Source organism: Neomonachus schauinslandi, chromosome 1, assembly GCF_002201575.2.
Source record: "Neomonachus schauinslandi chromosome 1, ASM220157v2, whole genome shotgun sequence".
Lineage (NCBI taxonomy): Eukaryota > Metazoa > Chordata > Mammalia > Carnivora > Phocidae > Neomonachus > Neomonachus schauinslandi.
Window position 1 is genome coordinate 78,442,032 of NC_058403.1, and position 7,264 is coordinate 78,449,295.

Sequence of the window (7,264 nt, forward strand, 5' to 3'; positions counted from 1 at the left end):
AAGAATTAATAAGATTGATAAACCACTGGCCAGACTTATCCAAAAGAAAAGAGAAAGGACCCAAATTAATAAAATTATGAATGAAAGGGGAGAGATCACGACTAACACCAAGGAAACAGAAACAATTATTAGAAATTATTATCAACAACTATATGCCAATAAACTGAGCAATCTGGATGAAATGGAGGCCTTCCTGGAAACCTATAAGCTGCCAAGACTGAAACAGGAAGAAATTGACAACCTGAATAGGCCAATAACCAGTAACGAGATTGAAGCAGTGATCAAAAACCTCCCAAAAAACAAGAGTCCGGGGCCTGATGGATTCATTGGGGAATTCTATGAAACATTCAAAGAAGAAATAATACCTATTCTACTGAAGCTGTTTCAAAAAATAGAAACAGAAGGAAAACTTCCAAACTCATTCTATGAGGCCAGCATTACCTTAATCTCCAAACCAGGCAAAGACCTCATCAAAAAGGAGAATTTCAGACCAATATCCCTGATGAATATGGATTCCAAAATCCTCAGCAAAATCCTAGCTGATAGGATCCAACAATACATTAAAAGGATCATCCACCACGACCAAGTGGGATTTATCCCCGGATGCAAGGGTGGTTCAACATTCGCAAATCAATCAATGTGATAGAACACATTAATAAGAGGAGGGAGAAGAACCACATGGTCCTCTCAATTGATGCAGAAAAAGCATTCGACAAAATACAGCATCCTTTCCTGATTAAAACTCTTCAGAGTATAGGGATAGATGGAACATTCCTCAAGTTCATAAAATCCATCTATGAAAAACTCACAGCGAATATCATCCTCAATGGGGAAAAGCTGAGAGCCTTTCCCTTAAGATCAGGAACACGTCAAGGATGCCCACTCTCGCCACTGTTGTTCAACATAGTACTAGAAGTCCTAGCAACAGCAATTAGACAACAAAAAGAAACAAAAGGTATTCAAATTGGCAAAGAAGAAGTCAAACTCTCTCTTTCTGCAGACGACATGATACTTTATGTGGAAAACCCAAAAGACTCCACCCCCAAATTACTAGAACTCATACAGCAATTCAGTAATGTGGCAGGATACAAAATCAATGCACAGAAATCAGTTGCTTTCTTATACACTAACAATGCAACCGTAGAAAGAGAAATTAGAGAAACGATTCCATTTACAATAGCACCAAAAACCATAAGATACCTCGGAATAAACCTAACCAAAGAGGTAAAGGATCTATACTCTAGGAACTACAAAACACTCCTGAAAGAAATTGAAGAAGACACAAAAAGATGGAAAAATATTCCATGCTCATGGATCGGAAGAATAAACATTGTTAAGATGTCTATGCTACCCAGAGCAAGCTATACCTTCAATGCCATCCCGATCAAAATTCCAATGACATTTTTCAAAGTGCTAGAACAAACAATCCTAAAATTTGTATGGACTCAGAAAAGACCCCGAATCGCCAAGGAAATGTTGAAAAAGAAAAACAAAGCTGGGGGCATCACGTTGCCCGATTTCAAGCTATATTACAAAGCTGTGATCACCAAGACAGCATGGTACTGGCACAAAAACAGACATATAGACCAATGGAACAGAATAGAGAACCCAGATATGGACCCCCAACTGTCTGGTCAAATAATCTTTGACAAAGCAGGAAAAAACCTGCAATGGAAAAAAGACAGTCTCTTCAATAAATGGTGCTGGGAAAATTGGACAGCTATATACAGAAGAATGCAACTCGACCATTCTCTAACACCATACACAAAGATAAACTCAAAACGGATGAAAGACCTCAATGTGAGACAGGAATCCATCAAAATCCTAGAGGAGAACATAGGCAGTAACCTCTTTGACATCGGCCACAGCAACTTCTTTCAAGATACATCTCCAAAGTTTAGTGAAACAAAAGCAAAAATGAACTTTTGGGACTTCATCAAGATAAAAAGCTTCTGCACAGCAAAGGAAACAGCCAGCAAAACAAAGAGGCAACCCACAGAATGGGAGAAGATATTTGCAAATGACACTACAGATAAAGGGCTTGTATCCAAGATCTATAAAGAACTTCTCAAACTCGACACCCAAAAAACAAATAATCAAGTCAAAAAGTGGGCAGAAGATATGAAAAGACACTTCTCTGAAGAAGACATAAAAATGGCTAACAGACACAAGAAAAAATGTTCATCATCATTAGCCATCAGGGAAATCCAAATCAAAACCACATTGAGATACCACCTTCCACCAGTTAGAAGGGCAAAAATGGACAGGGAAAGAAACAACAAATGTTGGAGAGGTTGTGGAGAAAGGGGAACCCTCTTACACTGTTGGTGGGAATGCAAGTTGCTACAGCCACTTTGGAAAACAGTGTGGAGGTTCTTCAAAAATTTTAAAATAGAGCTACCCTGTGACCCAGCAATTGCACTACTGGGTATTTACCCCAAAGACACAGATGTAGTGAAAAGAAGGGCCATATGCACCCCAATGTTCATAGCAGCAATGTCCGCAATAGCCAAACTGTGGAAAGAGCCGAGATGCCCTTCAACAGATGAATGGATAAAGAAGATGTGGTCCATATATACAATGGAATATTACTCAGCCATCAGAAAGGATGAATACCCAACTTTTACATCAACATGGATGGTACTGGAGGAGATTATGCTAAGTGAAATAAGTCAAGCAGAGAAAGTCAATTATCATATGGTTTCACTTATTTGTGGAACATAAGGAATAGCATGGAGGACATTAGGAGCAGGAAAGGAAAAATGGGGAGGGGGAATTGGAGGGAGAGATGAACCATGAGAGACTATGGACTCTGAGAAACAAACAGGGTTTTAGAGGGGAAGGGGGAGGGGGGAGTGGTTAGCCCGGTGATGGGTATTAAGGAGGGCACGTACTGCATGGAGCACTGGGTGTTATACGAAAACAATGGATCGTGGATCACCACATCAAAAACCAATGATGTATGGTGACTAACATAACATAATAAAATTAAAAAAAAAATAAGATATATAGATGGTAAATAAGCACATGTAAAGATGTTCAACATTATTAGGCATTAGGGAAAAGCAAATTGAAACCACCAATGAGGTATCACTACATACCAACTAGGATGGCTAAAATTAAAAATAGTAAGAAGTATTATAATGGTGGATAGATATTATGCATTTGTCAAAACCCATAGAATGTACAACACAAAGAGTGAACTCTGATATAAACTATGAACTTTGGATGATTTTTTTTAAAGGTGGGAAAAATAAAGAGCACAAAATTTTTTTAAGATCAAAAAATAGTGAGAATACTAAATTTGGAAAAGGACATGAGGAAAATAGATCACTCATAATCTGCCAGTAGAAATGGAAAATGGTACAGCCACTCTGGAAAGTAGTTTAGCAGTTTCTTAAGAAATTAAGCAGCAGTCACACTCCTGTGCATTCATCCCTTCAAAATACCTATACATAAAAACTTGAATATCCTTATACATATACATGTACACATGTATACATCACACTTATTTGTGTGAGTAAATAGGATAAATGTGTAGATGTGGAATTGCAGGATCAAGTTGTATGCACATCTTAACTTCAGATCCAAAAATTCAATAGTGATTTATACTCCCAACACGATATAAGAGTACATGTTTCCCTATACCCTCACCAATATCGGATACTGTCAAACATTTAAATATTTGATATTCCAGGGGTGCCTGGATGGCTCAGTCAGTTAAGCGTCTAACTCTCGATTTTGGCTCAGGTGATGATCTCAGGGTTGTGAGATCAAGCCCCATGTCCGGCTCTTCACAAGGCATGAAGACTGCTTGAGATATTCACTCTCTCGGGGCACCTGGGTGGCTCAGTCGGTTAAGCATCTGCCTTTGGCTCAGGTCATGATCTCAGGTCATATCTCAGGGTTCTGGGATTAAGCCCTGACTTGGGCTCCCTGCTCAGGAGGGAGCCTGCTTCTCCCTCTCCCCTGCCCCTGCTCATGCTCTCTCTCTCACTCTCAAATAAATAAATAAATAAATAAAATCTTTAAAAAAAAAGAAACACTCAAAAAAAAATATTCTCTCTCTGTCTCATTCTCTCTCCCTCTCTAAAACATAAAAAAAATAAATATTTGACATTCTAAATAAATAAATAAATAAATATTTGACACTCTAATAGATGTTTTAATTTGTATCTCTTTGATTATGTATGAGGATGTATTTTTATATATTTATTGGTTATCTATATTTCTTTTACTGCATATTATTTGTGTTGTGTTCTATTCATGTGTTTATTTCCTTTGTCCATTCTTTCCTACTGAGTTATTTTTATTAACTTTTAAAAGTTTTTTGTGTATCAAGGAAATTAGTCCTTTGTTATATGTTTTGAAAATGTCTTTATCTTTTGCCTTTAAAAAAAATATGTTATACAAATTTTTTTGCTTCCTGTTTAACCTAATTTTTAACATTTTCCTTTTGGTTTCTGGATTTTGTGCCTAACGATTCCTCCCATTTCAAAGTTATTCTTTAATATATGTTGTTGTTGTTTTTTTGCTAGAATGTTCATGATTTCTTTTTCTTTTAATTCACTATTTGACCAACCTGTAATTATTTTGTCAAATGAACAAAGACCACCTATATACACTTAAGAACACTTAAGATTTAGTCTCAGCAACTTCTAATCAGAGGCTGTTTAGTCAAAGTTTATGATTCTAAGGGGGTCACTACTATCACCTTTTATTCCAGTAGAGACTGGAAGGGGGTTAAAAGGACAGTGAGCTTTATATACCAAAAGGAGGAACTCTTAAAACAGTCTTTGGTAAGAATGTCTTAAGGTGGAGTTCTCTGGTTCTTGTAGGGTGGGATTTTTGGAAGTGAGGAGAGTGTTATGTTTGGCTTTCAAATGCACTTGTCAGTCTTTGATTGGTCCACTGCCAACTGGTACATAAGTGGAGGCTCTCCAGGCTGGATAGGGTCATCTGGGCTTTCCTGCTTCAACCAGAAGAAAATATGGTTCTCAGCTTTAGAGTCTCACAGGTTTTATATGTTCTTGTTTTATATATATTCTTGGTGAACCCAATACCCTATCTAAGTGCATATTTATTTTTTCAATTCTAATTTTAAATGCCTTTTTCATACATTCACTTTTCATATGCATTGGGGGTCTATTTCAGGAATCTCTATTCTGCTTATTGTATGTATTTATTCATCAGGAATGTGTATCCTCTTGACTACTGAAAGCAGCATGATGCAAAGCTATAAGATATGACTATTAAAGTCATACCTGAAAGTTTATTCATTTATAAAGTCTGATACTAGACTAAATATATAATTAGGAGACTGTGTTTTATAAAACTTTCCATCCTTGTACTCTGACGTGGAGCCTGGCATACTGGAGGACTCCATACATGTGGGCTGAGTACAGAAATCTGGTGTGGCAATGAGAACTGTGGACCAAGAGTTAGAAGACCTGGACTCTGGTCCCTGTTTCCCTGTAGGGGAACAGGTTGGGGGACCATGATACATAATAATGGACTGGACCCCTCCTTGAAGCTAGGAGTTACCACATGACAATATGGACAATACAGAATATGAGAGAAGGTGATGTGTGCTACTTTCAGGCTGAGTCTTAAAATATTGCATGTGTGATCCTTCAATTTCTTCTCTACCTATGAACTGGAATGTGGATATGCCTGAGACTCAGTTTTCTGAGGGGAGGGCTTGGGGATTGGTTGTTTTTCATAGAACTACATGTTTCTTTCTTATTCCAAGCTTATTGAGGACTGACAAATATAATTGCATATATTTAAAGTGTACAATGCTGGAATTTGGTATACATACACTTTGTGAAATGATTGCCAAGATCAAATTAATTAATACTTCCATCACCTGGCATAATTTTTCTTTTTTCTTTTCTTTTTTTTTTTTTTTTGTGTGTGTGTGTGGCAAGACGCTTAAGATCTATTCTCAGCAACTTCCAAGTATACAATACATGTTATTAACGATAGGCCTGTGACCCAGTTTTGATCATACAGCCAAAAATGATGTTGTAGGGGATGGTGTGAAACGCACGTGGAAGAAGCCTGGGAATCCTGAGTGACTGTGTGGAGCAGAGCAGGCTTCCTAGCTACCGCACACTATTCCATGAGACAGAAATAAATGTATTGTTTGACTCACTGTATTGTTGGGGCTCCCTGTCGCAGCAACTTACTAACCCACATGGCATATGGCATTCCACAAAGACAAGAGTTCTGCAGTCAAATAGTTTGAGAAATGAAGGGGCTAATAAAAGTCTGCAGGTTTCCTTCCTATAGGAATTCTCTGAACCTGGCTACATGTTTTCTTTTTTCCTATATTGCAACTTGAGGGAGAAAATTGCTGATCTCTTGTTATTCTCTTCCTGATTCTGAAAAACACATCTGAAAAAATGCTGATTTCGATGATTTCTGTTTTCTCTAAATATTGTTTAATGCACAGCGAGTGTTTCATATGCATTCGGAACACGACCCAACTTTACAGAATCAAGGCTGCCTTTAGTCTCACCACTTTAGTCAGAGTGTGTTATCTCGAGGGGACAAGAGGCAATATTACAAAACCATAGCGAATAATTCTCCCAAAAGATATAGGACGTTTTTATCTCATTGTGCTATATTCTTTCTCATTTAAACAAATGGAAAGATGACAAAAGTTTTACCCAGAGAAGAATCTTTTTTTTTTTCTTTTAAAAGGCTTTAAAAATGTACTTCAATCACAAGTCATTCAAGAACTATTTCCTGAGTGGCTACTGGGTGCACAACCCCAGAGAAGAAAATGCAGTGTCCACTGGCCAGAGTGGACGTTCAGAATGGACATGGGCTCAGCACTCCAGGAGTATCAGCAATGATGACTGGTCCTGAAATCGTTTCTCAGGTCACCCACCTGTGATGCAAGATTTGTGGAGATGTTCCTCACATGAGGCCTGGGGGCGTGTTGGGCACTTTGCACTCTGTCAGCATCACCAAGTGTGGCTGGTTTTTTAAATTCAGAAAATGACTGACGTCCAAAAGATTGAGAAAGCTTTGGGCTGTTTCTGTAGTGGACACATGGCTAGTCAATGGTCAGAGTGTTTAAGAGGACCCAAGTGATGTGTTTTCTGACAATTCTAATAGTCAGAATCCAGAGATTCTTCTGTCCAGCTCCGGTTCTTACATATTCTCATTGAGAAATGTATATGGTGATTTTAAGATGACCAGAGAGACCAAAGCAGAGAAGTATGCTGAGAAACATATTCAAGACTGATTCAAC